Raw genomic sequence first — 16,342 nt, forward strand, 5'->3', positions numbered from 1 at the left:
TGGGATCGTGGTGAAAAAATAAAATTTTGAAATTAAAAATATTTTTTAAAAAACAAATTTAATTTTTTTGGAGGGGGTGGAGGGATAATTGGGGTCGGGGGAGGGCGGAGTGAAAATATAAAATTTTGAAATTGAAAATATTTTTTAGAAAACGATGTTTTTTCTTAAAAATGTAATTTGAAGTTGGATGAGAGTTTTGAAAAATGTTTTCCTTAACTTTTTAAGTGAAACCATTTTCCTTAATTTTGAGGAAAATGAGTTGATTTGGAAAACATTTTTCAAAACTTTTTTTTCAACCAAAGATGAGAAAATTGAAAAACATTTCTAGAAAATATTTTCATTCGTACCAAACACACTTTAATTCTTACTAAAAAGAGAAGAAAAGAAAACAAATATGGATCTCAAAGGAAGAAAATTCATGTCTTTATTCACAGGATACAAACACTACGCAAACATCACCGATTATGAAAGATAAAGGCTTATATTCGCTCACCGCAACATATTAGGCTTGAATCCTGCAAAAAAAATTTAAAAAGCAAGAATTAAAGTCAATCATATATTATTATAAGTGGGAAGTTCCAAAGTAAAAAGTTGAATTACCATTTTGTCCTTATACTAAATTAAACTTTTATAATTTACATATACATAAATTTAATCTTCTTATTCTCATTTCAAAATCTTGACCTTTCAAATTTCACACAAAAATTTTAAAAAAATACAATGAGTAATTATTCCTTAAAGACAAATTTCATCTCTATCTTTTTTATATTTATTTTACTAGTATTTGACCTTTCAATTTACCATGTGTCTTTTCATGTTTTCGTAGTTTTGTTCTATAAATTTAACTTTCCAAGAAGAACTTTTATTTACTATTCCTGCAATTCTTGTGTATAGGAACTCTTAAGTTTATTTCACTCATTAATTTCTTTCTTTCATCTTCCAATAGTAACTTCTTTTTACGTTCTTCAATCATAATTTAATATATAAAATTTCTTTGTTATTATTGGTTGTACATAGTTTAATCTTCTCAATGATATTTATTCTGATCAATCTTTTCACATTTGTTAAATACTCTAAAATGATAGTATCACAAGGTGGGTTTGTCCAGTTATTGATTTAGCTACAAATATTGACCAACACTTTTTGTATTATTGCTAAGTTAGCAACATATTCACTTCTTTTAGTATATATCTATTTATGAAAAACTTCTGTACCAATAAAACTCAAATTCATATACAAGTTGATCTATGAATGCCTTTGCATATTTGAACTTTGAAATGTGGACATAGACTAGGTTTGGAGCACACAGGTTCATAGTTGACTGTGTGTTCGTGTAGTTTGAAATGGTATAAAATACACGTTCGTTACACTTGTTCGAGAACTAGTATTAAAAAAGGATGAATTAACTTTAAAATCTTTATGGATGAAGGAAATAGAAAATTAATTGATATATAAAAAAATATGTTTTTGTGTGAAAAAAGATCAAGTTGAATACCTGGAGGTTAAATATCTTTTTTTGTGTTTCTTCAATCTTGTAAGAATTTTGTGTTCCAATTTTACATCCATCCTCGAAAACCATGTTGGATATTGAGTTGACAACATTATGTATATTATGTACATTGCAATAACTAGTCCACAACCGTAATCCATGAGAACCGCTTGCCAATTGATCATTGGTGAAATCTCCTCCTTCTTGTTGATCCATCTTAACTAGATTTGTCTCTTGTGGTACCTCATCATCACCACCACAATATTTTGAGAGATAAAATCCACATAGTCCTTCATTCCCTTGGAATGAACTGTTCTCAAACGTATCAAGTTGTTTTCCTTCGTGGATGCATCCAACAAGATGATTGTGAGAGGGATTTAAGACTTCAAGCAATGTGAGGGATACAAGTTTTTATGGAATTGCTCCGCTGATTTTGTTGGATGAGAGATCCTATAATTCAAATACAGATAAATGTTGCATTGATGCTGGTATATGACCTCTCAAGTTATTATGAGATAAATTCAATGTATGAAGTCCAATTAGATCTCCAATAATACTTGGTATATAACCTTCAAATCTATTTTTTTGAGAGATCGATAATTATGTCTCTAGTTAAATCTTGAGGAAGTTCAACATCCAGTCCCTTTATTGTCACTATCAAAGAGCTTGTGTATAAAGTAGAATATGATGCTGCTACATATTCTCGGGTTCCGGTGTTCTCACCAAACATTTTATGGCTTGAAAATTCTAAAAAGGGATCATAAGTAAATCTCCACTAAATGCATTGGATGAGATCGATTACTAGAATTTTAGCAAACAAGTTGGCAGTCCTTGCATCATTTATAGGGCCATGCAGCTTATTTGATCTCATGTTTAAAATCTAAAAATTAGGTAGGGCTCCCAACCATTTTGGAAATGTGTCATTCAACTCATTCTTACCTAAATCAAAGAGTTGCAAATATTTGCAATTGATCAAAGATCGTGGGAGTTTCCCCTCTAGCTTATTCCCATCCATTTCAATGACTTTGAGTTGGTTCCCAATACTAAAACTTGTATTAATTGTCCCACTAATACTATTGTTGCTTAAATATAAAACCCAAAGTTCACTCATCTCACTCAAACATTGTGGGACTTTTTCGTCCAAATTACAACTTCAAAAATTTAGCACACCCAAATTCAGATCACAGATGGCTGAGTCAATATGTCCACCGAGATTATTTGGAGAAAGGATAAGATAATATAGTCCCTTCTGGATTAGGAATGACTTTGGAATAGGACCTTCCAATTGATTTTGTTTTACATAAATGGAAAACAATGTTTGTTCCACTGAAATTGTTATCACTCAAGTCTAAATCATATAGTGAAAGGGAGGGAGAATATCCAAGACAGGATAGTCCCATTTAAGTGATTTGATGACAAGCTGAGTGATTGTAGGTTTTGCAGTCTATTAACATCTGATGGAATTGGACCAGTTAGGAAATTGGACGAAAAGTCCAAGGTTTCAAGTTTGACATCAAAGTTGTTATTTCTAAATAAGAACTCCTTGAGTTCTCCAAATCTTAAGAACTGAGGAATTGGTCCTTCAAGAAGGTTATTGTGAAGGTCAAAAACCTCTATGTTGGTGAGATTCCATAGAGGCTTAAGAATGGGTCCCGAGAGATTGGAAGAACTCATCACAAAGTAGAGCAATGACAATAGATGGCTAAATGATTCAGGTATCTTACCAGTGAAATTCACACCACTACTGAGATATAACTCAGTGAGTGATGCACTGCGATTCCATATTTGGTCGTGGGAAATCTAACTGTGAGCTGGGATTTATTGTTAAATCCAGAAATACTAAGTTGTAAAGGCAGAAAATTCTTTTGGGCAATATCTTGCGTAACTGTGTGTAGGGAAGCCATAGAGTTGTTAAATAAGAAGAGAATTTTAGAGGAAAGGTGGAAGAGATGTTCACAAAGTTAAGCTCGAGCTCTCTTAATTGGGTCAAGTTTTTCAGGAGAAATTCAAAATTGTTAGGTCCGAATCTAACCCCATAATTACTCCAGATACGACAAACGCATAATTTAGAAAGGTAAAAGATTATTTCTGCGGGGATTAGACCTGTAAAACTTGTAAGAAGCAAATCAAGATGTGTCAAACTAGAAAATCACCAAACTTAGGTGAAATTAGTGATCCAGAAAAAGCATTATAAGACAAATCAAGCCTTTTGAGATTAGAGAGTTTAAAGAGGTTACTATTGGAATGAAACTTACCTTAAAGTTTGTTGCAAGTGAGGTTGAGCTCAATCACCTGTCCTATCATCTTGTCACAATGAACTCCATCCCATGGAGCAACAATTTGTGCTCTTGTTCCATGAAAGCGTTTTTGGATATGACTGAATCCATTGGTCTCTTATGCCGATGCAATAATCAGAAACATTAGGATCTATGGTAAACATGTGTTTGAATGGTGGAAGAGAAAGAGCTTGTTCTTTGGGGCATAAATGATGTAAGGATTCAGAGAAAGGGATATATCATTAAAAAAAATACAAGGATTACGTAGCCCATTTCTGCACTAAAATGTTCAAAACTAATTAAGTTTGTAGAGAAGAAATCAAGAAATGTTTGATCTGTGCTTATATTCAACAATTTTGATGAGGTATATATTGCACAAAATAAGCAAAGAAATTTACTATACACATTTAATAACTCAATTCCAGGAAGGTCACACAATGTAACTCACATTCTCAAGTCAATTCAAATGAAAATCCTAACACTTGTAATAACACATGCATTGTCTTAACAACCAAAACAAAAACTGCAAATTCAACTTTTAACAACAAACAAAATTATTAATTTGTATCCAGAGAATACTGAAAGTGAACAAAATAATTAACCTGAACCTGTTCAATGTTACTTTTCCAGATTCAGATTTCCACAATTTTGGAAGTGACGAAGTAGAAACTTTTTTTTGGAGTTAAATCTGCAGGTATGAGCTGCATATGATAACCACGATGGAATACCTCGATGTTATGTCGGTTGGGTTTATGAACAAAGTCTCGTGTTAGAAATTGATGAGAAAAAGAAGATACGTATAAAGTGAAGCTTTACTCTCAATGATTTGAAGCATTTAGGAGGAAACTGTGCAAGTATTTCCCAAAGCCGACTAAACCACTTTGCACTTCTTGTGATTTTAAGGTCTTACTTCTGTCCCAAATTGATAATTTAGTGTCCTTTTATTTAAGGAAAAGGTGAATGCCATGTCATAATTGTGGGTCAAAGTACCCTTAATTATGACCTAGTTTCCCTTAATTATGACCTAGTTTCGTAAAAGAACTTTTGCCTTTGTCCTGCATAAGTTGTGTAGTATGTAATTTCCAAGGCAAAAGTATAGATAACATAAGTTCTGAAGGAATAACGTGTGCCTTACGTATTTTGTTACTAAAGGAGCTGGAGTTTGTTCAGATAACTAGTATTTAAACATGTTGCATAAGCAAGAAGCTTATTATCAGGGAAGAAATCACCATCAATTTGATTCGAGCTTTGCTATTAGTGTCCTAAGTATTATCCTTGAAGAAATCACTAACTATGAAAGTAAATTTTTTTTTTCACATCCCAGCAATGCAGTAGACTTAAACCCTGCAATTTTCAAAAAAAGAAGAATTAAAGTTGAAAGCTTTAAGGATGAAATTTTATGGATATATAAAATGTCATCTTCTGAAAGATAGAGATTAAGTTGAATACCTAGAGGTTACACACTAATTTCTTTTCTTGTGCTTTTTCATTCTCGTAAGAATTTTGTGTTCCAATTCTATATCCATTTCTGAAAATCATGTTGAACATTAAGTTGACAACATTATGTATATTATGGACAGTCCAATAACAACTCCACAACCGTAACCATGAGAACCGCCTGCCAACTTATAATTGCTAAATCTCCTTCTTCTTCTTCTTCTTCTTGATCTAGGCCAATTGGAGTTGTTGTTTTTGGTAACCCTTCATCACGCTACAATCTTTTGAGAGTGGCAATCCACGTAGCACACCATTTCCTTGGTATGAACTATTCTCAAACGTATCAAGTTGTTTTCCTTTGTGGATGCATCCAACAAGATGATTGTGAGAGAGATTTAAGACTTCAAGTGATTTGAGGGATGCAAGTTGTTGTGGAATTTCTCCGCTGATTTTGTTTGATGAGAGATCCAATGTCTCAAATACAGATAATTGGTGTAATGATGTTGGTATGTGACCTTCCAAGTGATTATGAGATAGGTTCAAAGTAAGAAGTACAATGAGATCTTCAATAATGCTTGGGATATGACCATCAAATCTATTCCTTGAGAGATCGATAATTATGTTTGTAGTCAAAACTCGAGGTAATTCTAGATCCAGTCCCTTTATCGTCACTATAAAGGAATTTGTGTAATAAACATAATACATATTGGCTACATACTCTCGAGTTCCACTTTTCTCACCATTTATTTTCATAGCTTCAAAATTCTCAAAAAGGCTCACTGGTAAATCTCCACTAAATCCATTGGATGAGAGATCTATGATTCGAATTTGAGCAGACCCGTAAGTCAATGAAACTTTTATAGTACCAAAGAACTTATTTGATCTCAGTCTTAGAATCTTCAGATTCGGTAGGGATCTCAACCATTTAGGGAATGTGTCATTCAAATCATTTTACCAAAATCAAGAACTTCCAAATATTTGCAATTGACCAAAGATTGCAGGACTTTCCCCTCTAGCTTATTCCCGTCAAATTTAATGACTCCAAGTAGGTTTCCTATACTAAAAGTAGTATTAATTGTCCCACTAAGACTATTGTTGCTTAAATCCATAATCAAAAGTTCACTCATCTCACCCAAATATAGTGGGATTGTTCCCTCCAAATTATTGCTGCCCAAATCTAGCACTTCTACTGTTATCACAAAGGTTCAAATCCTCTATATGGTGAGATTCCATAGAGGTTTAGGAATAGAGCCTGAGAGATTACAAGAATCTATTCTTAATGTATGCAGTGAATTAGATGACCAAATGATTCAGGTATCCTACTAGTGGCATATACTATTTTGATATTTAACACCATCAGTGACGCATTGCTATTCCATTTTGTTGTGGGAAACCTAACAATGAGCTGGGGATTGTCTAATAAATCCAAATACTGTAAGTTCAAAAGGTGAAAAACTCCTTCGGCCAGTATCCCGTATAAATGTGTGTTCCAAAGCTATAAAGTAGTTAAATATGAAGAGAAATTCAGAGAAATGGTGGAAGAGATGTTCACAAAGCTAAGGTCAAGCTCTCTTAATTGGGTCAAGTTCTTAAGGAGCAGTTCAAAATTGTGAAATTCGAATCTAAGCTCATCTGTATCACTCTTAATACGCAAAACATGTAATTTAGAAAGACGAGAGATTTCTACTGGTATTAGACCTGCAAAACATGAATACGACAAATTAAGATGAGTCAAACTAGAAAACTCACCAACTTACTCAAGTTCTATGTTCCCGCAGAGATGAATATTCAATGATACAAGATCACTAGAAATTAATTCTCCCAATTCTCAAAAAGACCAAGGGGCTAAATTTCTTTTACTCCAAATTGAAAAATCCAATATTGCTTTTCTGACAAGAACAAAAAGAGAGCCATGAGCACATATACATCAAATCAAGTTGCAGTTATAAAAAAATAAAAAAATATAAAAGGTATACTTTTTTGCACCAAATACTTAAATGTGTTAGATAAAAAATAGAAATGTTCATCTAATTATGTGCTTAAAATAATGAGGATAATGTTTGATACAATATTGGTTAACAATCCATTGTTGGCAGTTTCTCTAATGTGTACATTGTTGTGTCACATACTACAGAAGCACTATCAAATACATATCTACTTTTTGTTAAACTTCATAAATGCAACTGACCCAAAAAAGAATAGGGGCTAACTGATCTCCTATTGAGTAATGAGGATATGAAACATGAATAGATAAATCCATCTCTCGACACCTTCACACTTTCAGATGGGGGTGGGGGACAAAATATTGTCCAAAGACACTAGTCCTCTTGGATTTGATAGTTAGTCCATGAATGTCAAATTTAAAAATTAAAATGGGTGACTTATTATTCACTTACCAATAGACTACTAACAGAAGTCCCTAATAGCAAACAACCATCCAACCCCCAGGTACAGGGGAGCAAATACTGCTCCGACCTGCCCAGTATGAATTAAGCCTGCATTTTTATCCGTTACCAAACTAGGTGCTTTGACCATTCAATGATGAACTCAAAAAGACCCAATGAGCAGTGTTTCATCTTGTTGATAGCACTGGGGTGCAACATTAGATACAGAGGAAAAAAGATAATAATATTTTTCGGCAAGCTCAAACAATAAAAGAGCATTTTCATGAAAAAGCTTCCATATGCCACACAATACCTTAAAAGAAGTTGTGAACCCAGGGCAAGTAAAATTTGCAAGGTTGACAATTTTTTGTAAATTTTTTTATTTCATCTATAATCTACTCGAATTGAGCATAGAGCCGCACTGAGTTCCAATGCCATTTTGTCGGACTGGATGAGTACACTGATCTGGAATACAAAATTATTCTTTTATTTATAATCGTGGTGACCAGGCCAACTTGAGTTCACCTCAACTAATTTCACGAGATACCCGTCACCTTCCACAACACTAGGTACTAAGTAACTCTATCCACCAAGGCTAGGACAACTAGAACATATGGGAAGAAATCACCTAGTGTCTAGAATTAGAACCACTTCATTGACCACTAGGGTACACCCTTGGGTGCACACAAACGTATTAGTTTCTGGAAGAAATATAAAGACAATGACATGCGAAATATTGACATTTGGTAGTTTTCAAGTTGATATAAATGATTTTCCTAGCAGGGACTACAAAAGCATACTTTCCTCAACAGTTTGTCCCAAATAATGTCCACTTCCCTAAATAAAACTGAACAGGATATACCATTAATTAACGGTGGCCCTATACTCATTCTGATAAAGTGACCTATACTCTTCATAATAGATTTTATTTATTTATTCATAAAAATTACTACTCATACATATTCTGAATTACATGATATATAAACTTTCTAGCATTCATGTCAATCATCCTGTGAAGTCAAAATAGGGCATCAAGACGGAATAATGGTAGAACTCGAAATCAGTTACATGTTCAAGAAGTAAAAAGAGGATCATGATTTCAACTTAATGAATGTACACATATTTCCACTCAATTGCATTTCATAGATTTAAATGGAATAAGAAGCTACAAATAAACAATAAAAGAATATCAATGGTTCTTTCTATTTTCTGGTATTTTTAGTGTGATAATAGCATACACTGTGAAAGACATATGTATCTATTTTAGTAAGACATTTGTTTTGTAATTTACATAGTACTTTGCAGCACTAGAGAGTCCTAACCTATAGATTCAAGTGTTACTCAAATTTTTTATTCACTTATCTCTTAACCCTAAGGGTAGGAAATTCACTCTTTTTTTATTTTCTTGTACCCATTTGCTTATCTATCCAAACCTTTGTCTATAGAAAATAATCCTTAATTGTCTTAAGAAACTAATCTCTAAGAAAGAGACAGACCAAAGATTGAGTAGCAATTATACACAATGCCCAGCAGCCAATTCAGATTTAAACTCATGTGACTAGAGATTGTTCAAGAAAACCCTATGCATCCCTAAAGCTTTTACTTGAGCATTCAAAACTAAATGGACAAGCCAAAATTCAGCCACTTTGAGATTTTTTTTTATAAAAAACAAGAAACACCAAAACCAACAGTAAAATATATAAATCAATCTAGTTGCAAATGCATGAATTTAGTGTGATATGAATAATGTGTGAAGTTTCCCTTTTTTCTTATTTCTACCCACATTTAGGCAAACAATGCTTGCAATAGGTTAAAGATGGTAAACATAATCGTAAATTACTTCCAAGATTAACCTTTATTGCAGATAAAGAAATCGATAGAAAGAGTATGAATCAAGATGCAAGGTTTATTTTTGTAACTTCCATCATACTTTGCAGCATTGGAGAGTCATAACCTGTAGATTTGAGTGTTAAACTAATTATTAATTCACTTATCTCCTAACCAAAATGTAAAAAACACTTTTCTTTCATTTTCTTGAACTTACTTGCTTATCTATCCTAACCTTTGTCTTTAGAAACTAATCTGTAAGAAAGAAGCTAACCAAAACTTGATTGTAATTATACACCATATCCAACACCAATTTATATTTAAAGCTCATCTGACTAAAGAATGTCCAAGAGAAAACATGCATCCCTAAAGCTTTAACTTGAGAATTAAGCACTAAATAGACAACCAGAAATTCAGCCACTTCGAGATTTTAACAAAAACAAGAAATACTAAAACTAACTGAAGAATAAATAGATAAATAAATTTAGTTGCAAATGCATGAATTTACTATAAAATGGAATATGTATCAAGTTTCCCCTTTTTCTTGTTTTTTACAACATTTAGGCAAATGGGGGTTTGGAAAAGGGAAAATAAAACCTTAAACTACTTTCAAGATTTCAAATATTAAGATTTACCTTTGTTTGAAGATAAAGAAAGTATGTTCTCAAAATTTGAAATAAACAGAAAATATAGTAGAAGTAACATAACCAAAGAAAAAGTAACTACCAGACCTGAATACTTTCTATTATATAATTTTTAACAGGCTAGATAATTTAAGGCTAGGTTAAGCATACATCTGCAGTTGATGGTTCAGGTAAAGGAGCAGATAATTGTATAGAAATAAAAACAATGCACTAGGCATATAAACATACATAATCTCCCCGCCTTATGAATGAGACATGATTCGGTAAAATAGGATCATCTTATTTGGGAAGTAAAATCAAGTAGGTGCTAAACCCATTGTCCTTAGACCATGACAGATTTCAGCAAAGGATAATACTAGTGAGTCAACAGGGTTAGTATGCTTACACCTGCTCCTCCTAGTAAAGAGCAAGTAATTAGACTATCATATCAAAGCAACACTGATAATGCAACACATGAACAGCTTGGAAGTACCCCTCTCCAACTACTTTTTTGTTTTTTAATAGTCGATACCTCTTAGTGTACTTTAGAAACATATATCAACAGAACGATTATGCAAAATTAATCTAAAATATTTTAGTGTAACATCTCTCGACTCAATGAACTAAAGTAACTATGCCTTTGTTCCATCAATATCAATCTTTTATATTGTTCACACTTCAGAAATAGGAAATATTAATTTAAGCTAAAAGCTGCTTTGAGTGGTCAAGTATCTGCAAGTCAGATAACTGTGCACTATAATAAAGTTGCAACAAGTTATAGAAGATTTCCTTTTCCAACCTTCATTAAGCATTCATCAATAAAATTCCCACATATATTACAGCATAACAATTATAAAAGATAACAAACCTTTGTCCTTTCCAGCCTTCACTAGAGTAAGCTTCAATCAAGGTTTACTCATATGTTACTCTTTGTAATAAATACCTCAGATGGCCCCTTATTCTTGTGAATTCGTTCACAGCTATATGTTAACAATGTTTTTTCTTTCTCCTTTTTCTTTTCATTTCCTCAGTAGCATCATGAGTTACCACAATATCTTTTACCTCAGAAGCTCCATACTTCTCCTTCGACTTCGAAGGTAGAATTTTAGTACTGCTAATTGGGGATCCTAGATAGATTTTCGCTTTCAAGGATGACCAGGAATTTTCTCTCGATATTTTGATTGATTAAGATTTTGAACTGCGTTTTCACATTCTTCTCTTGATTGGTCAATACCGGGATATTCAGACTGTTCTTGTCATTTTTTTTATTTATTTAGCTCCATCCTCATACAAAGGTCAATCATACAAAAGTTATTCCTCAACTAAGTTGAAAGAGGTTTTTATTATGAAGTATTTATTATAAACAACACATATATCCTACAAATCGGAAAAAAGAATTTCCATAGAATTTTGACATGCAAATGTAATTTGTATAGTGCATCGTAATTCATATCTTTTCGCTGATTTATTTATTTATTGATTTTCTAAGATATAATATAATATAACGTTTCACAGTCATCATGATCTTGATACAAAACTGTAGGATAATTGTGATTAAAGATTATTAAATTCATGGGAGATACAATTTCTAATGAATTCTTGTATTACACCAAATGTGTGAACTTTTTACCTTTAGGGTTAGATGACTATTTTGTCTTTGATATGAANTATATATATATATTATCATGTCATCATATCTTTTTCAATAGTTTGCTTTTGTTGTCATTTCCTATTATTTTTTGTTTAGATGATGAGGTATTGAATCATTTTTAAAGACAACAAAAATAGCAGTAAATCTGGACATTCCAAAGTCCAAAGTTGAATTATCATTTTATCCCTACTATCTACTTTTAATAATATATATAATCTTATATAACATCTAAGTAATAATGTTATAAAACATCTAATGAATTAAATATTAAATAGTAAATTCTCCATACATACCGACAATCCACAATGATTTATATACTAGCAACCACAAGGTCATATTAATTGAATTTCTATAAAACTTATGCAAAAATTTACTTTCCCTCAAAAAAAAAACTTATTTACTTAATTATTAAAGAGACTGTAATTTCATTGAAACAATTATTGTATTTGTACTAACAAACATAATTTTCAACCAAGAAAAATTTTCATTTAGCATTTTTATTATTACATTTTAGGATGGAAATTTTAGCTCTATATATAATTAGTACCATCTAATAAATAATTATCAACATGAGATACTTTCCACTTTTTCAGGTGACACTGATGTGTTTCCAACAGTTGAGATCTCAGTATGATCTTTTAGCTGAAGTCTCGTCTCTTTCTGATTGGAATTACCAAAAATGTCTTCACATGACAATCATCCTATATGTAAATCCTATTATACCCGCTTTAACACTAGTTAGTTTCTTCTCAATATTTTCATTTTAATGACCTCTGTACTCGAGTACTATGTTCCGCAGAGATGAATATTCAATGATACAAGATCAGTAGTGTCACACCCCTTTTTCGCTCAGCGGCTTAACGGTTTTTCGAATTTAAGTGACGTTATTAATTAGGAGATTATTTTAATTTTTTCAGAGTCGCCACTTGGAATTGAGTTACGGTGTTCCAAGTCACCTTTTTTTGTTTAATCCCTAATCAAAACGAAATGACTCTTTGTTTGGTCTGCGAACCAGAAATTCGGGTAAGGAATTCTGTTGACCGAAAGGAAGGTATTAGGCACCCCTCGATCCCGTGGTTCTAGCACGGTCGCTTTATTGACTTTTATATGACTTGACTTAATTTTGAATATATTATGTTTATTACCTAACAATTTACTTATGTCCCGCTTTCTTTGATTTATTTTAAATTACTTTGTGAAATTATCATATTTTATTAGCATGTAGTTTATTGGTAGCAGCTCTTTCCAACTTCACCACAAATTGTTTATTTGTTTGTATTTAATGACTAAACGTAGTTTAATGTTTTTTGGATGTTAATATTTTATTATTATTATCATTATCATAAGGCTAAATTATATATTATCTTAGTTTTATTTTTCTAAAAGAAAATGAACAATATATTAATAAGAACATAAGATAAAAATAAATTAAAATAATACACCTTTTCACATAAATTTTTTACTTTTTCTTATTTTAGTCATTAAAATGAAAAGAGCCCATCATTAAAATCAATTTTATTTATTTTATTTATTTTTGTACGTTTTGGGTCACTTTAATATTGTTTTTCATTTTTTTTATTTTGTTTCTCTTTCTTCTTATACTTTACCTTATTTTTCTTTTATATTTTCTCCTTCTTATTTTAGTACTTTTATGTTTTATAAATTTCTTTTACATCTTTTCCTTTTATTTAAATTTTTATTTTTTATTCTTTCAACATGAATAAATTAATTGATTTTTTTTATAAAAAAAAGAGAGTTTCGCATTAAAAGAAATGTAAAGATAGTGTAGGTTTGATTTATTTTATCTTTATTTTTGTTCTTATCTTTTTAAAAAATAAATAAATACAGTTTAATTAAAGATACAAAGTGAAAAAGTAACTTATCAAATAAGAACTAAATTTTATCTAATTATTACTAACTGCATACTGTAGAATATTATGCTTCGAATTTTAATAAAGAACAAGATAAAAGGAAACTTTAGAGCAAGCAAGAATAAAACATGTTATATAAATTTTACTCTAAATTTAATAATATAAAATCTCAATCTATTTCATATCATAATGTAAAAATTAAACATGCATAAATTTAAAACACTTTGTATCATTGAAATAATATCTTGCATGATTCTGAAACCAAATAATGTAATAAAGATCAACTGTTACCTTTTGTGAAAATGAATTCACAAAGAAAATACATCGATAAGGGCCACGAATTTGAAGCCTCGAATTTCACTATTTTTGAGTTGTTTTTTTTGTGCATGTGTTCCTTAGGAAAAAACAAGGTTAAAAGTTTTCTTTTTTTTTTCTTCTTTTGTTTTTCTTTTCCTCTCTTTTGCTGATTTTTTTCTTTTTTGATTCCTCCCTTTTGCTGATTTTTCTTCTTTTTCCCTTTGTAACACTTTTTCTTCTTCTTCCCCCTTTCCTCCCATTATTAATGTATATGTATTTATGTAAATGTGTGTACATGTGTATGGAAGAGTTGAATTAGTGGAGTGGGATGTGGGGTGAGTGGAGAGAAATGGTGAAGTGGGGGTGGGATAATGGGTAGGTTAATTTCTTTTAATTATTTTTTTTGTTATAAAATAATAATAATATTAATTAAGAAAAATTAAATAGCTAGATTAAAAAATATAAAAAAAATAAAATCACTAATTTATTAAAACTTTGAATGAATAAATAAAAATATACCTTAAAGTGTTATTCTAATTTTTTGTGGTTTTCATATCTTTTAAAAATAAACTTAATAAAATAATATAAAAGTCAAAATATTTATAAAAAATATTTAAGCTCTAAAAAGGTATAAAATTTAAATCCGGTCAAAAATTACGTGTCTACAGTTTGCCCCTCTTTGACTTGAAATACGAAGAGTTTTCAGACAAAGAAGTAGAAAAAGTGACAAGTTTTGAACGAACCCTTATTTGAAAGACCAAAATTTATGCGACTGAGTCCTTGTTTTGGACAGCCTACATATCCCAGGTTATAAGGGAATCAGGTCACGTGTTGTTCAAGGAGATGAGGTGATGAGTTGGAGTTAAGTGGGGTTCCATCGAGGCTCTAGATCGCGACTCTTATCCTTACATAAAAATATAAAATTGAAGGCTAATAGTAAAAAGAAAAACAAATGTAGAAACTTCTATCCATGCAGCTTTTCTTGAATCTTCACTTGAATTTTGACTTTAAGATATCACCTTGATTTTTGGGTGAATATCTTAACCTAAAATTGGAATGGAGGCTGAACTTGCCACTTAGGCGGAACCTTTGACGTTCTTCAAAATGACAATTCGAAAAGTGCTCTTGAATAGCTGCGTGTTTTCTTGATCATTAGTCGACTAGTAAAAGATGTAAGGAAATCAGGCTGCTACATGCATTGAAGAAGCTAATTCAAACATCATGGAACTGATTATTCTAAAAAAAATTGAAACTTTGTTCTTGAATTTCAAATCCATGTCTCGCTTGAGAAAACCTGAAAACCACCACAAACAAAAAATAAACAAATTTTTTGCCCCAGTTTTCACTGGAAAAATTTTTGTGAGTTATTAGCAAATATAAATATAAAACATAAACTCCGACTAGGAAGTGTTTATTTTAGAAGAAAATAAAACTAAAAATCTAGACTAAGAAGTGTTTATCCTATGAGAAAGTAAACTAATCTCATTGCTAATCCCATTATCTAGGAGGGTCCTGTTAGTCCCATTATCTAGGAGGGTCCTGCTAGTTCCATAACCCAGAAGGGTCCTGTTAATCCCATTATCCAGGAGGGTCCTGCTAGTCCCAATATTCAGGAGGGTCCTGCTAATCCCATTATCCAGGAGGGTCCTGTTAATCCTATTATCCAGGAGGGTCCTGCTAGTCCCATTATCCAGGAGGGTCCTGCTAGTCCCATTATCCAGGAAGGTCCTGGTAATCCCATTATTCAGGAGGGTCCTGCTAGTCCCATTATCCAGGAGGGTCCTGCTAATCCCATTATCCAGGAGGGTCCTGCTAGTCCCATTATCCAGGAGGGTCCTTCTAGTCCCATTATTCAGGAGGGTCCTGCTAGTCCCATTACCCATGAGGGTCCTGTTAATCCTATTATTCAGGAGGGTCATGCTAATTCTAAATCTTATATTAAAGAATATCTTATTAAACAAAATCATCATTTAGAATCACCACAACATTTTTTATTTCTAGTCCAGTTTGCACTAAAAAATATTTTTTATAAATTACTAGTAGCATGAATGAGAAATACATATTCCCAAAAGAAATGCAAGACAATATGCAATTAGGGAGTTTGTTCCCTAGAAATGAATGATGATAGCGTGTTTGCTTTCTAGAAACGGTAGTGTATTTTTTTTAATTTTTTTTAACAAATAAAACTATGCTGAATTTTTAAATGATGAATTTTGAAAGTCTTTTTAATTAATCATTTTTATTTATTATTTATTTAAAAAGATTATCCATTTTTTATCATTGACGGATAAAAGATTTTATTTCTTGAGACCGAGCCCATTGCGAGACTGCCTACGTATCTTGTATAGCAATAATCAGGTCAGACGTAGTTCATAAAGACCTAAAATTATTTTTTATTTTGTCTTGATTTTTTCTACAAAAGACATCTTTTGAGAAATGAATCAATTCATGGTTGACAATGTTTTGACTTTAGTTTGTACCAACAAT

General features: G+C 31.6%; 2 pseudogenes; both read right to left on the reverse strand.

The window, feature by feature from the left end:
* Positions 1 to 3,162: 3,162 nt before the first annotated feature.
* Positions 3,163 to 4,001, reverse strand: LOC107017900 (annotated as a pseudogene).
* Positions 4,002 to 5,228: 1,227 nt separating this feature from the next.
* On the reverse strand, positions 5,229 to 7,737 carry LOC107017909 (annotated as a pseudogene).
* Positions 7,738 to 16,342: the final 8,605 nt, after the last annotated feature.

The sequence above is a fragment of the Solanum pennellii genome, chromosome 1 (genome assembly GCF_001406875.1).
Source record: "Solanum pennellii chromosome 1, SPENNV200".
In the NCBI taxonomy this organism is placed as follows: domain Eukaryota; kingdom Viridiplantae; phylum Streptophyta; class Magnoliopsida; order Solanales; family Solanaceae; genus Solanum; species Solanum pennellii.